Source organism: Peromyscus eremicus, chromosome 2 (genome assembly GCF_949786415.1).
Source record: "Peromyscus eremicus chromosome 2, PerEre_H2_v1, whole genome shotgun sequence".
Classification (NCBI taxonomy): Eukaryota; Metazoa; Chordata; class Mammalia; order Rodentia; family Cricetidae; genus Peromyscus; species Peromyscus eremicus.
Genome location: NC_081417.1, coordinates 146,684,195 through 146,700,823, shown reverse-complemented (window position 1 = coordinate 146,700,823; position 16,629 = coordinate 146,684,195).

The window sequence follows — 16,629 nt, the reverse complement described above, 5'->3', positions numbered from 1 at the left end:
ACATAGTAAGTTACATTGAGCTGTGCCCTCAGCCCTGGGATTGTGGAATGGGCTCTGATATATGGATTTCTCTCTCTCTCTCTCTCTCTCTCTCTCTCTCTCTCTCTCTCTCTCTCTCCCTCCCTCCCTCCCTCCCTCCCTTCTCTCCCTCCCTCCCTCCCTCCTTCCCTTTCTTCCTTTCTTCCTGCCTTTCCTTTTTTTTTTTTTTTTTTTTTTTTTTTTTTTTTTTTTTTTTTTTTTTTTTCCCAAGACAGGGTTTTACTGTGTAGCTTTGGAGCCTGTTCTGGAACTTGCTTTGTAGACCAGGCTACCCTTGAACTCACAGATATCCACCTGCCTCTGCCTCCTGAGTGCTGGAATTAAAGGCATGCGCCACCACCCCCCAGCTAATTTTCTTTTCTGTGTTATAATTTAATCCTGAACCTCTGCTAAAGTTATCTAACCCAAGAACCAGATATACCCTATCCATAATTTGTAGGAATTACATGCCTCAGATTTGCCAGTGGCCTCCTGACAGGCTGAGCCCATGGGAGGCACTGGGGGCACAGTGGAGAAGCCAGGTACTTCTCATTCACTGGGACCCCATTTGGGTGGCACCCTAGCAGTGGCTGTATTGCCTCTGGGATTCTTTCAACTTTGTTTTTCCAGCTCTGTCATGTGACCAGCCCTGGCACTGCCCTAATTGTCTTCTACACTGTGATAACGTCATGGCTGAACACACCTCAGGAAGGGAAGATTTATTTACCTTACAGGTTACAGTCCGTCGTTGAGGAAAGCCAAGGCAGGAACTCACACAGGTCAGGAGTCTGGAGGCAGGAGCTGACAGAGGCCATGGAGGAGAGCTGCTTACTGGCTTGCCCTCCATGCCTTGCTTTTCTTACAGACCCAGGTCCATCCTGCTGTCCAGGAGTGGCACTGCCCACACTGAGCTGGGCCCTCTCATGCCAACTGTTAATGAAGAAATGGTTCTTCAGGACAATCTGATGGAGTTATTTCCCTCTTCTTAAACGACCTTACTTTATGTCAAGTTGACAAAAGCAAGCAAACAAACAATAACAACAAATACCCAAAACCACAAAACCCCAAAACAACTGAGCAGCACAGGTACCGCAGTCCTGTGGTACTCTTCTGTGGGGATGCTGGCTGCGTCCCAGTTCTAACTGGACCCATAGTCTTTTGCCCCTTGGGAACCAACCCTTCGTAGTAAAGTCCCTTGGGAATGGACTCTGGTGGAGAAGGGGGCTTTAATGATTTAGGGACAAGCTGGAGTGGGAAGATTATATCCAGAGGGCTGGGCCACAAAGCACCAAGAAGAGGCTCATGGTGTGAGGAGACAGAGGTGGACCAAGGCAACTGGCCATTAAGACAAGCAGCAGCCACACCAGATCTGTGGAGCAGGAAGGCTTTCCTTGGGGTTCCTGGGGTGCAGGAGAGGAAGGAACCTTCTTGTGAAGATGTATTGCTGTGATCATTGTAATAAAAAGCTGACTGGCCAATAGCTAGGCAGGAGAGAACAGGTGGGACTTCCGGCAGAGAGACCTCTGGGAGAAGAAAGGTGGAATCGCCAGCCAACCTGGTTTTTATTGATAAGATTAATTAGACTTAATTAATTAGTAGATTAATTAATTTACTCTTCAATGGACAGTACAGAGATGAGGTAATGAGCCTTGTGAAAGAACATAGATTTAAAAATGTGGGTTAATTTAAGTTAAAAAAACTAGTTAGGAACAAGCTAAGCTAAGGCTGAGTTTTTATAATTTATAATAAATCTGTATGTCATTATTTACAGGCTGGCAATCCTGACAAGAAAGTATAACTACAGAACCTGATGAGGTCCCCTAGCTGTGATTGTCTAGGTCACACAGGAATGAAGGGGACATGTCCTAGTTAGCACCAGCTGTGGGCTTGCCATAGCCTAGATTCATCTGAGGGAGTCACAGTTGAAGGACTGTCCAGATCAGATTGGCCTGCAGCCATGTCTGTGAAAGATTGTTTCGGTTGATGATTGATATAGGAGAGCCCCAGCCCACTGTGGGTGGTACCATTCCTAGGCAGGTGGGCCTGGGCTGTATGTGAAAGCTAGCTGAGAATGAGCCAGCACTCAGCACTCAATCAGGACTTCAGTCATGGACTGTGACCTGGAAGTGTAAGCTGAAATAAATGCTTTCTTCCCCAGTTTTTTAAAAATTAAATTAAATTAATTAATTTATTTATTTATATTTTATGTATGAGTGCTCTGCATGTATCCCTACACACCAGAAGAGGGCATCAGATCCTGTTATAGATGGTTGTGAGCTACCATGTGGTTGCTAGGAATTGAACTCAGGTCCTCTGGAAGAGCAGCCAGTGTTCTTAACCACTGAGCTATCTCCCCAGGTTGTTTTTGGTCATGGTGTTCATCACAGTAATGGAAGGCAAACTAGAACAGAAAATAAGATGATTAAGAATTTGGGGACTGGCAAAATGATTCTGCAGGTAAAGGCACTTGCTGCCTAGCCAGACAGTCTGAGTTGGATTCCTGGGACTTACAGGGTGGAAGGAAAGAACCAACTCCTCCAAATTGTCTACTGAACTCATACTCAGGTGCCACACCATACACAGCCCCCACAAACAAACAAACAAATAATGTAATTTAAAAATAAACTGGAAACATTATTTTGTGTGTGTGAAAGAGATACAGAAAAAGACAGAGAAACACACACAGAGAGACACAGAGACAGACAGACAGACAGACACAGCAAAGACAGACACACTGACACAGACACACAGACACAGACAGACAGACACACACACACACACACACACACACACACACACACACACACAGAGCCCACAAGAGAAAGAGGGCACTCTATGTCTCTAGCTTTGGTTAAATGAATAACAATGTTTCCATCCAAGGTAAGACGTGGTGATTAATCTTGATTGTCCACTTGATTGGATTCAGACTCACTGTAATGGCTGGATAAGAATGGCCCCCATAGGCTCATCTATTTGAATGCTTAGTCACCAGGGAGTGGAACTCTTTGATAGGATTAGGTTTAGGAGGTGTGGCCTGGTTGGAGGAAGTGTGTGATTGGAGTGGGCTTTGAGCTTTCAAAAACCCATGCCAGGCCCAGACTCTGACTCACTCTCTCTCTCTCTCTCTCTCTCTCTCTCTCTCTCTCTCTCTCTCTCTCTCTCTCTCTGCTTGTGGATCAGGATGTAGCTCTCAGCTACTTTTCCAGTGCCATGCTCGCTATTATGATAATAATGAACTAACCCTCTGAAACTGTAAACCAGCCCCCAATTAAATGCTTTCTTTTGTGAAAGCTGCCTTGATCTTGGTGTCTATTCACAATAGTGATAGACAGTGATTGGTCTATAGCTCACCATGGAAACAAGACTCTGGACACATCTGTGAGGGAGTGTCTAGATTAATTGAGATGGAAAGATGCACCCTAAGTTTGGGCAGTATCATTTTGCAGTTTGGGGGTCCCACTGAGTGAAAAATGGAAAGTGAGTTGGCCCCATCTTTCATTGTTCTCTGCTTCCAGAATGCGGATACAATGTAACTAGTCACCCACACTCCTACCACTATGCCTTCCCTGCCACAATGGACTGACTACACTGTCAAACCCGAGGCACAGTAAGTCCTTCCTTCCTTAGGTAGCTTTTGTCAGGTCTGTGGTTTGAGCCACGGGTAAAGTAACCGATACACAAAACAAACACAGACTTTGCAATAACAATGGTGGAAACATCATGTCCTGGTAAAGATTCACTGAGCACTCTGAAATGAGAAACAGCACAGATAACCCACAGAGAGCACCAGCCTGGTAAAACTCATCCCACCATCAACAGAGATGAAGCCTTGAAGGGTATGAAAACGTGAATGGAACCATCTCTGGGTGGTAGAATTTAGAAGCCATTTTATTCTCTTCCTGTGGCACAACTGCATTTTTTAAGATTATTATTGGAGTATATTAGTTACTTTCCTGTTGCTGTGATAAACACCATGACCAGAAGCAACTTACTAAAGAAAGAGTTTATTTTTGTTCACAGTTTATGGTGGTTTGAAAAAAATGGTCCCCGAAGGGAGTTGCTCTAATAGGAGGTGCAGCCTTGTTAGAGTGAAGCTGTCATCCCCTCTTATAACAGGACTGACCCTAACAGGGCTAATTGGTTTTTGTTGTTGTTTTTCCCAGGGCCAGTTTGCTAAGATCTCTGCCCCATATTACCCCACCATCCTATGTTGTCTCATGTCTGGCTTCAACCAGACCCTCAGGAAGTACGTCCGGTCTGGTAGCCAATCAGGGTCCCACCTGGCCACAAGCAGGAACTGTTCTTGCTATTTTCAGTCAAACAGACCCCTGACACAGCAAACAGACCCCAGACACTATGACCTCCATTGCTGACCAGATGTCGTGAGTTAATCATAAGATGATATTCCTGTACCAATAATGGTCTATACCCAATCACTTCAAAGTACACTTAACCACAGATGGAATTCCCCTAGCTGTGCTTAAAAGGAGCCTGTGAGCTTCTCTTGGGGTCATCTTGGCTGACCCCTGCACACTGGAATTTTTACCCTTGAGAAATAAATGCTCTTGTTGATTGCATACGTGAATGGTAGTCTTTTGTGGGATGACTCTCGGAACCTAACAGGAGTAGGTGTGGTCTTGTTGGAGAAAGTGTGTCACTGTGAAGGTGGGCTTTGAGGTCTTGTATATCCTCAAGCTACACCCAGTGATACAGGTTACTTCCTGTTACCTGTGAGTCAAGTCTTGATCCACAAGGAGAGCGCGAGAGAGAGAGAGAGACAGAGACAGAGACAGAGACAGAGAAAGTGAGTCTGGGCCTGGCATGGGTTTTTGAAAGCCCAAAGCCTACCTCTCAGCTCCTTCTCCAATACCAAGTCTACCTGCATGCCACCATGTTTATAATAACTAAACCTCTGAAACTGTAAGCCACCCCAATTAAATGTGTCTCCTTTATAAGAGTTACTGTGGTCATGGTGTCTCTTCACAGCAATAAAACCCTAACTATGACACAGTTCCAGAGGTATAAGAGTCCATCACAGTGGGGAGGCACAGCACAAGCAGCAGGTACAACAGCAGGAGCAGGAAGCTGAGGACTCACATCTTGACTGTGAACATGAAGCAGAGAGGGCAAACTGGAAGTATGATTAGGCTATGAACTCTTTTTTTTGGGGGGGTGAGGGTTGAGACAGGGTTTCTCTGTGTAGCCCTGGCTGTCCTGGAACTCGCTCTGTAGACAAGGCTGGCCTCGAACTCACAAGATCTACCTGCATGTGCCACCACTGCCCAGCAGAGGTTAAGAACTTTTAGAGCCCACCCCCAGTGATGTACTTCCTCCAGTAAGGTCACACCGCTTAAACCCCCCTACCACCTAATAGTGCCGCCAATTGGGGAACAAGTGTTCAAATGAGTCTGTGGGGGGCATTTCTCACTCAGATCACTACAAGGGGCCATATTAACTTCTGCAAGGAAAAGACACGGTTGCTGGACAAACAGGTAGCGAAGATGGGCCTTTGCCGCGCTGAGCCTTCCTGGAAATGCTATTTCCTCTTCCTTAGCCAAATTCTCACCTCTTCAAAGCCACCTGGGATTGTTTCTCCTCCCAAAATGTGCACGTGATTGGCAATTCCAGCTCATCATAATCTCCAAAAAACCCGTTCAGAGAGATTGCTCAGTGGTTAAAAGCTTTGTTGCCTTTACAGAGGACCTGGGTTCAGTTCTCTGCACCCACATGATGGCTCATGGAACCATGACCACAGCAACACTTATAAAGGAGAACATTTAATTGGGGTGGCTTACAGTTTCAGAGGTTTAGTTATTATAATCATGGTGCAATATGGTGGCGTGCAGGTAGACATGGTGTTGGAGAAGGAACTGAGAGGTAGGCTTTGGGCTTTCAAAAACCCATGCCAGGCCCAGTCTCTCTCTCTCTGTCTCCCTGGAACTCATTCCAGGGGAATCTGATGCCCTCTTCTGGCCTCTGCTGGAACTGCAGGCACATGGTGCACATATATACATAGCAGGCAAACACCCACACACATAAAATAAATCTTTGAAAAATCCTCCCAGAACTGTAGTCTATCCATACTTGGCACTGTCCAGTGTAACTTGCCAATGTGATATAGTTATGATTGAAGAAAGATGCTTGGGTTGGGGTGGTGGAGAGATACAAGAACCATTTACAAACATTTGGAGGCTGCTGCATGCAGGAGAACCTACACTCTTTCTGCATAACGAGTTTTAGAGAGAAGTGAAGGTGTTGAGGGGAGACGTGCTCTCTCACTGATGGAGCTAGCTCTCCCTACCAAACCAGTGTAGGTTGTGCTGGCGAGTTTGGTAAACATCTCTCACTGTAGAGTGTAAAGTGAGGTTTGGCCTTGTATGAGGTCCCTAGATTCCTGGGTGTCTAGAAGCAGGTAGCTCTTTAATTCCTGGTGAGGAAGTGTCCCGAGAGCAACGAGCACCCTTTGGCTGAATTCCAGAGGGGCACGCATCTAACATCAGCTAGCAGGGCTGGCCATGCAGCATCAGATTCTCCTCGCTGATTTCAGCTCAGGCCATGAGGAAAAGGTCTTGTTTTGTGTCTGATGTCTCTGTCACTCCTTCCTTTAGCTTTCCTCTGGACTTCAGCACGAGATGTTACCATTGCCTAGAACATCCTTCCCATCCCCTTTCCCTTGTTCATTTTTTCAAATCTTCCTCCTGGAAAGCTACACTGTGTGAGCTTCCTGTCTGCTGTAAGTTTTTTTTTTTTTTTTTTTTTTTCGAGACAGGGTTTCTCTGTGTAGCTTTGCGCCTTTTCCTGGAACTCACTTGGTAGCCCAGGCTGGCCTCGAACTCACAGAGATCCGCCTGGCTCTGCCTCCCAAGTGCTGGGATTAAAGGTGTGTGCCACCACCGCCCGGCCTGCTGTAAATTAAGTGCCGTAGACTGAGCCCAGAGAGCATGCCACTGTTTTCTGCTCCCTTAGTGCTGACTTAGAGTCAAGACCTGAAACGTGCTGTCCTTCACTTTTGCATGTGGGCTGACACACAGAGCAGATACTGGGTTGTATTTGTTGGTTGACTGAGTGTGCCAGAGGAGCTGGCCCATGGCTAGTCCCCTTTGAAACGTGACCTCTAAGCTATAGAAGAAGCTGATTATAGAGATGGCAGGTCCTTATCATCCCAGTACTTGGGAGGCTGAGGCAACAGGAGAGCTTGAATTTGAAGCCAATTTGGACTATCTAGTAAGTTCCAAGACAGACGGGGCTATATAATAAAACTGTGTTTCAAAAACAAAACAACAAAGAGAAAACATGTAAAAAATATGTCATAAAAGTACAAATGCTCAGAAATATGAATTGTTTCTATCCCTTCTCTCAGCTCCCAGAGGCATCAGAACTTCCTCTTCTGAAACAAGACATGAGAAGGAGTAGGATGTTTGTGGTGGTCTCTGTGGGTAGCATTACTGAGCCTGGGGCACTCCCAGAGAGGAGGAATAGGCACAAAGCTTGGCACTCTTCCTGGGGCATCCAGAAGCCATCGATTCTGACTCATGGCCATCTGAGCACAAGTCTGGGCTGCATGCATCACGAGCATCCAAATAAACATCCCAGCTTAGAAGCCTGGGGCTAGTTCCTGCTTCTGCCTCTAGGTGACCACTGCAGGCCTCCGTGTCTACATTTGTGGGGAAGGCTTGGTCCAGAAGCCTTTGGGGCTTGAATAGCATCGTTTCAATGTTGTGTTGGGGTCAGAAACCACTTGAGGACCTGGAATCCTTTTCTTGACTGCTGTCACTCATTCTTTCTGTCTGTCTGTCTGTCTGTCTCTGTCTCTCTGTCTCTGTCTCTGTCTCTGTCTCTCTCTCTCTCTCTCTCTCTCTCTCACACACACACACACACACACACACACACGATTTTTAAAAAGTTAAAACATAAGCCGGGCCATGGGGACCAAGCCAGTGAGCAGCACCCCTCCATGGCCTCTGCATCAGCTCCTGCCTCCGGGTCCTGCCCTGTTTGGGTTCCTGTCCTGACTTCCCTCAGTGATGGACTGTGACCTGGAAGTGTAAGTCAAATAAACCCTTTTCTCCCAAGTTGCTTTGGTCATGGTGTTTCATCACAGCAACAGTAATACTAACCAGGTTACCCAGTTACAAAATGAGGAACCAAGAGCATGGTGATATACATTCACTCCGGAGGTCAAGTTGGTAGGTTTCTGAGACCAAGTTCAGGGGATCATTCACACCAAGTGCTGCTGATCAGGCCTCCAGTGGGCTTATTACTTAGCACCCAGCTTCTTCAATTCTTCCCACTTATGACCCTTTTCCTCCTGAGAAATCTTTACATAACCCTGAGTATATACATACATAAAATAACAAATTAAATGTTTACTGATAGACAATCATAGAGACATTTTTTTTTTTTTTTTTTTTTTAAAGATTTATTTATTATGTATACAGTGTTCTGTCTACACATATCCCTGCAGGCCAGAAGAGGGCACCAGATCTCATTACAGATGGTTGTGAGCCACCATGTGGTTGCTGGGAATTGAACTCATGACCTCTGGAAGAACAGCCAGTGCTCTTAACCGCTGAGCCATCTCTCCAGCCCAATAGAGACATTTTTAAAGCAATTCTTTGTATGTAGACCTTTACCATTCATTAGTATACAAAGGCAAATTTGCATACTAATGAGGTGAATGTGCTTGCTTATTTTTATAGAAATAATTAAATCTTGGCTGAGTGTTTGCTACTGCAGGGCCCAGGGCACCTTTAAGGTTTGCCAGGGTTGCTTATAATTTTATAGTCATCAATGCTGAGAACGTAGCCTTTCATAAACACATACGACAAAATGGCAGACCATTTTTTAGGGCCATTTGAGGAAGTTTTGGAAATTGTGTCCTAATCCCAAGACAAAAGCTCTTTAACAATTTTTTTTTATGATTTTTTTTTTAAATGAAGCTCAAGCCAGCAATTCAAACACTAATCTTTAAAACCAAGCAGTCTGGGGCTGGAGAGATGGCTCAGTGCTGAAGAGCGCTTGTTGCTCTTGGGGAGGACCTGAGTTCAGTTCCCAACACTCATGTTGGGCAGCTCACAACTGCCTAGAACTCTGACTCCAGGGGATCCAATGTACTTTTCTGCCTCTGTGGGCACCTGCACTTATATGCATATATCCACCCCTACAAATTACATATAAGTAAAATCAAATCAAATTAATCTTAATATCAAGTATTTCAACACAATACAACCCAGAGATGTGCTGATTTCATACCCACTGAGGAATGATGATAGAAAAATACTGAAAGTCTTTGTTTCTCATAATTAAGCCAGGGCTGGAGAGATGGCTCAGTGGTTAAGAGCACTGGCTGCTCTTACAGAAGACCCAGGTTCAGTTCCCAGCACCCACATGAAGGCTCACAACCATCTTTAACTCCAGTCACAGGTAGTCAGGTGCCTTCCTGGCCTCTGTGGGCTCTGCATGCATGTGGTACAAAGACATACGTCAGGCACTTCTACACGTAAAATAAAAATATGTAAGATATCATAATTAAGCCATTATGTTTCTACAAGAGTAGAAACTAGTGCCCAGTAAGAACCCTGTTCTCTGGGACCAGCGAGAGGGCTGTGCAGGTGAAGGCACTAGACACCAAGCTTGACAGCCTAAGTTCGAGTCCTGGACCCATGTGGTGGAAGGAGAGAACTGACTCCCTCCAATTGTCCTTTGACCCCCACACTTCTGTCACAGCTACACAAATAAATAAAATTAAAAAATAAAACCCACACTCTGTAACTTATATCTGACCTGATGTGTTTCAGGTAGTGACCACTGGCATCGTGTGGCATGACATCATGTGTGGTGCCAGGTGCCAAGGCAGTGACACACGCAGCGCAGGTGAACATTGCTGTAAACACCCCACAGTTTAAGATGCTGAAATATCGAAGAGGGGGAACTTGGCCTAAGGTTCAGAGGTGGGAATGTGGGACCCCAGAGCCCTGTGGGAATTTGGCTTCCCAGAGGAACTGAGGCTGGAATATTATCAGATAATACTCAGGGAGGCCACCCCCATCTGCTGACGATTTTATGCACCAGGACAGGGGCTGGCCCATGCTTCTCTCCTCTAGAGTTCACGTAAAGCAGTGAGGGGGAAACACTTAGACACTCCTGACTCTGCACTTTATGCAAACTGCTCTTCACACTTGGAGTGCCTGTCAACTCATGCTCAGGAGCCTGCTTCCTGGGCTGGACCGGGTCCCAAAGTGTCTTTGTGCAGTGACTCATAGGGCTGACTCACTCAGATATACACGGAACTGTGGGTCTGTGTTCTTTAAAGCAGATGAGATCACTTTGTACACTCGGAAATGAACCCAGGGAGGATGGCAGCGGGGTCATCGATGGAGCCACAGGTCAGACAGGCAATGCGATGTTACAGGTCACTGTCTGGGAACTAAGGTCCTGACTTGTCTGGTGCCACCCCAACCTGTGCTGTGATCACTGAGCCCCCGTCCCAACCCCCAATGCCCAGAGTACGTGTGTGTGACAAAGGTCGCTCACCTATATGAAGCAGGACTTGGGGATCTCTGTCTGTCTCACATGTAAGTCAGCCCCAGAGAACTGGCCTCCCACTCAGTCACCTATTCACTTACTTTGGCATGTGTGTGTGGTGTGTGTGCCTGTATGCCCATTTACATGCATTCACTTGTATGTGTGTATGAGTGAAGGTCTGAAGTTGACGTCAGGTGCCATCCTCGATCTGTTTATTGAAGCAGGGTCTCTCATTCAGCACAGAGCTCACTGACTCAGTTAGTGTCGCTGGCCAGCTTGCCCAGGGAATCCTCCATCTCCACCTCCTGAGTGCAGAGGGGCCTCCACGTCTGCCGGGCTTCTAATGTGGGTGCTGGGACCCACACTCTGGTCCTCATGCTACTGTGGCCAGTGCCTTACCCACTGAGCCCTCTCTCCATTCCCTCAGTTTGCAAGAATCCTTTGCATGTATGTTCACTAGTCTGGAAGTCAGACTGGAGTCATGTTGTTTTGTTGTCAACAAAATGAATGAGCAAGTCAACAACCTGGAAGAAAAAGTCAGCAAGAAAATTGAAATCTGGGGTGAAAATAGAAATGAGTCAAATAATAATAAACCAGTGGGAAGCACTGAGACATTGGGTGAAGCAGAAGGGAAATGTCAGGGTTGGTGGTGTTGACTTTCCTGGGAGCTGGATGGGCTACGTCTGCATATAATATATCCTCTTCCGTTGTTTTTACCAGGAAACACTTGAATCACTCACCTGACACTTGACCTAGTTCAGTAGATCATCTGCTGTGGAGCGAGGAGCTCCTGGGGGGAGCCCAGCTGTCTTGCATTTCCTCAGGCTTGTGTTTCTGCGTTGGGAGTTTTGCGTCGGATGCTTTGGATAGCCCAGTTTGGGGGAGGATCTCACTGAGCTGTCTCTTTTCGGAGGCTCAATCCCCAGCATCTCTTGGCAAGGGGAAAACAAACTGTCGGAAGAACAGCAGCATTGCCAAGCCGTGTGAAACATAGAAACAGGCTTAAAGCTGGTGACAGCCCACCAGTGACGTCGCCAGTGCCTGTGGGAAACTGTAGAGTGCTGCAGAGTCAAAGGTCCACGGGGGTTAGCACAGGTGAGATCAACGTGGAGGCAGGGACTGGAGAGAAAGAGAAGACAAAGGGTTAAATGAACCTGAGGAGGAAGGAGAAGGCGTTTGCAGGAAAGAGCAGAGGGTGTGAGGTTGGAAACAGAGGTTGGAAACAGTAGGAGAAAAGGGAGGAGACAAGAAGATCGTTCAGTAAATGAGGATGTTCAAAATAAAATTAGGTAAGCACAAGAAGGGGCATAAAAATAATAGCTAAAACACTAAAAAGAGCAACAGGGGCTGGAGAGACGGCTCAGTGGTTCAGAATGCTTACTGCTCTTGTGGAGGGCCTGAGTTCGGTTCCCAGCACCCACTCAGTGGCTCACATCTTCCTGCGACTCTAGTTCTAGGGGGTCTGACGCCTTTTCTGATCTCCCTGGGCTGATACACACACGGTGCAGAGATACACATTCAGATACATACACATATTTGTTTGTTTGTTTTGAGACCGAGTCTTTCTGTGTAGTCCTGGCTGTCCCAGAACTCACTCTGTAGACCAGGCTGGCCTCAAATTCACAGAGATCCACCTGCCTCTGCCTCCCTGGTTTTGGGATTAGAGGTCTGCACCATCACGTCTGGCCTTTTTTGTTTGTTTGTTTGTTTGTTTTTTGCTTTTTGAGACAGGGTTTGTCTGTGTAGTTTTGGTGCCTGTCCTGGATCTTGCTCTGTAGACCAGACTGGCCTCAAATTCACAGAGATCCCCTGGCTCTGCCTCCCACTGCTGCGATTAAAGGCATGTGCCACCACCGCCTGGCTGGCTTTCTTTTTTTAATTATTTAAATTTTAAAAAGATTAAGAAGGTAAAATAAAATAAACATGGGGGAAAAGGGAGGAACTAAGGGGAAAATATTGCTGCCAATGGGGGGAAAAAGTGAATAAACAAAATTAGATGCACACATGAAGGGGAATATCAATAAACAACGTTTCATTTTTATATATGCTAAAGTCAAAGTCCTACTGAACTTCAGGGGGCAAAAAAGAATTACAAGGGGGAAATCAAGAATTAAAAGATGATGTGCTGGATCAGTGTCTTAGTCAGGGTTCCTCTTGCTGTGATGAAACACCATGAGCAAAAGCAAGTTGGGTTGGCTTACTTATCTGGAGCCATAGTCTATTAAGGGAAACCAAGACAGGAACTCAAACCCTGTGGGAACCTGGAGGCAGGAGCTGATGCAGAGGCCATAGAGGGGTGCTTCTTACTGGCTTGCTCCTCATGACTTGCCCACTCTGCTTTCTTACAGAACCCAGGACTGCCAGTCAGGGATGGCTGCATCTATAATGGACTGCGCTCTCCCCCATCGATCACTAATTTAAAAAAATGCCCTACACCTGGACCTTATGGCCACATTTTCTCAGTTGAGGTTTCTTTCTTTCAGATGACTCTAACTTGTGTCAAGATGACATAAAACTAGCCAGCATAGTCAGTTTCTCTCTGGGCTTTCATGATCAAAAGTGCCAGGGAGGGTCAGCTGAATTTTTGGGCTCTTTCTCTTTTTGTTGTTATTTGAAATGTGTGGGAGGCCAGCTCCCACCTTTTAAAAAAGTTCCTATGAGGAGGAGAGAGGGATAAGAAACTCTTAGATAGAAAGGTAACAAGAGGAGAAAGACAGAAACACAGGATAGCTTCAGGAGGGCCTGGATCAAAACCCACTGGCCCCTTCTGTTTATTCAAAAGGGCTTTTTATAACAATGTCAAGGGATGGGGCAAAAGACTCCCCCCCTTGTAAGATCAATGCACACTGCACAGCCAAGTGTAGACCCTTCCAAACACCTGGTAACCATGCCCGTGGTCCAATCATCCCCTTATGCAGCCCTGCAGGGTAAAGTAAGCTCACATTCTGAGACCCTGAGTAAATTCTCACTAGGAAACATCTGTGGATCTCTACAGAAATGTCTTTCTTTTCTTTCTTTTTCTTTCTCTCTCTCTCTCTCTCTCTCTCTCTCTCTCTCTCTCTCTCTTTAAACATAGAATAACTTTTATTTATTCTTTGGCAATTTCACACATGTAAACAATGTGTCTTGATCATATGCATCCCCTCCACATTCACCTTGTTCCCCAGGTCCTCCCAACTGTTCCTCTACCTCCTTCATGTCATCTCCTTTTTCTTCTTTTTTTAAAAAAGTAATTTATTTAATTTTATTTTATGTGCACTTGTGTAAGGGTGTCAGAGCCCCTGGAACTGGAGTTATAGACAGGTGTGAGCTGCCATGTGGGTGCTGGGAATTGAACCTGGGTCCTCTGGAAGGGCAGCCAGTGCTCTTATCCACTGAGCCATCTCTCCATCCTGTCATGTCCTAATTTTTCTGCTAATAACTCAGTTGTAGCTCGCTGCCTGCTGGGGTGGTGACCGGTCTTACCGCCTTCATCGTGTGCAGGCAACCGTAGCTTTTTTGGGTGACTTTGTGAGCACAATGGCCATGTCGGGTCCTAAAGACAGCATCGTGCAACGCTCCTCCCCACCCTCCGGCTCCTAACGTTCTTTCTGCCTCTCTTTGTAGATGTTCCCTGAGCCGGGGTGGAGAGGTGGGGGGTGGGGAGGTGGGGGGTGGCGGGTTTGGGTTTTGACACAGGTGTCTCATTTAGGACTTAGTGCTCAAGAGACGCGTAGTCTCAGCACATTGAACAGTTCAGTGGACTCTTACTTTTCTTGTGGTTTATATTGTTGCCGAGTCTGACCTGGACTGAGGTCCACTGGTGCCGACCTCATATCTGTGCATCCACGGGTCCGTGTTTTTGCTGTCTCCCAAGTGTGTTGGGAGTGTGAGAAGCTGAGGTTGGCCTGGGCAAAGGACCTGTCTTTGTATTTTCAAAGCTTCCTTTAAACCCACCACTGTAGAGGAATGCTGCCATGGAAATCATGTACATCCCCAGAACTTCAGAGTTCTTGGGCTAGAGAAGGGAGAGACAAATTAACGTGCCCAGGGCCCAGAATCTGATGCATCCACTGGTCTCAATATCAGAGCTATCAAACTCGTGGTAATTCTCAGTTGATATGATTTGTTCCCAGCGGTAGGGTGAGGTTCTCTGTAGGTTTCCTAGCCTGAGCCCCATCAGCATCCAGTCCTCCTTCCTTGCACAGCTCGCTCTCTCCCCCAGGAGCCATGGCGGGTCAGGTTGATGCTCCTGGATCTGTGGGTTATCTTAAATAATAAGGATTCTTTTCAGAGTCGGCAGAGAGAAGAGCTGAGATGGATTTCAGGTGTAATGCCTCGGGTAATCTGGGATAGGAGATTCAACAGCAACTCATAGAGCGCAGGGCATCCCATAATTTTATAGACTTGAGATGGGCGGGGTCTCTGAGTTTAGCAGTTTGAAGGTACTGGATAGGATATAAGGTAGAAACTCAGGAGTTAATCCCGTCATTCTAGCCCACCTTTGGGATGCTTCAGATTAGGAGTTGAGCAGTTTAGGGAAGGTACCAGTTAGGACATAGGCTGTCCCTCTCCCGGGGTGGGGATGCTCTGTTCTCTAGCATGTTCTCTATAATCCCTGATCTCAGGTGCCTGGAGTAGATCTGTTTTTGTTTTGTTGTTTGTTTTAATAATAGATTCTCTCTGAGGATGGTGTGGCCAATGGGATTTCCTTCTACTGCTGATTCATAGGCCACACCAATCACTGTCTCATTTGACACTGCTAAACCGGTAGCTGGATTTGTGGCTTGTGAGGGTTGTGGGCATGCCCAGCTCTCAGGTAGCTTGCTTTAGAAGTGGCTTGTTCCCCCTCTCCTGGCCAGAGACGGCATGGCTGAGGCTATGTTCAGCTCACTTCTCCCTGTCACCCTGCTGTTTTGCCAACTCTTTCCCATATCACTTCCGGTGACTTTCAGAAGCTCTTCCTCTATTTCTTTGTTTGGGATAATTTCTTTTTCCCTTTGTCAGCCATATTACCTAGGGTCTCATTATTTCTTTCATTTATTTATTCAGTGTCAAGTGTCCACCCTGGGCCTTGATGTAGTGTCCATTTCATCCCTTCTTTGTGACAACAGGGTCGAAAGGGGGTGGTTGAGAATCCTCGGGCAGTCCTGCCATCCCACCACTGTCCAGAAGGTGGCAGCACACAGGCCCAGGTGCTCAGAATGGAATCTAGCAGTTAGGGTCGAAGTGGTTTGAGGGTCATCAGAAGAGGAGGATCTGCCCTGCTTTCTGGAATGATCTCATTGCACAACAGTTGAGCGGGCCACAGATGCCCACATCTGCCCACAAGCTGCGCTGTTCACTGCTTGTGCCTGTGAATTGGAAAGCCATTGGTTAAAAGTGACAGCTGGCACTTCCCTAAAACTGGGACGCAAGGAGGTTAAGAGTACCAACTGCTCCTCCAGAGGACCCAGGTTCAACTCCCAGCACCCACACGGCAGCTCCAGTTCCAGGGGATGTGATACCCTCTGCTGGTCTCTGTGGCTTCTCACTCCAATGACCCCATTCTTGCTGTTGCCTAAGCATCCCACCACTCAGAGCAGGAATCATATACTCTAGGAAGCACATACTCATTATAGAGGAGGGAGGGGTCATAGCACCTGCTCCTGGCCTCACTGGTCAGCTATGCCCATGTCTGGGGTCTGATCGGCAGCAGCCTACGGTGACACCTGCAGGTGCAATGCCACGAAATCACTGTGTCCCCAGGAGTGTCACTGGAGGCTGGGCACCCTCCCTAGCAGAGAGCTGCTGCAGTTAGGTTAAGGTTGTGAGGCTGGCCCACTGGCACTGTTCCATGTCTTTCTGTGAACCGCGGTCTCCACTGGGTGAGCTCCCAGGGCAGTGAGCAAACTCCAGCCCCATTGTAGCGCAGGTGGCCCTGAGGACCCAGCGCCACGGCTGGTACTCACCCTGCTCACGCCATGTGTGTGGATCCCAACGTGCATGAGAGGCTGGACCTGGTGGTACAGGCTTGTCACTTCAACTACTTGGGAAGCTGAGGCAGGAAGATACAAGAACAAGACCAGCCTAGGTAGTAGGGTGAACTCAAGACCAGCACAGCCAACT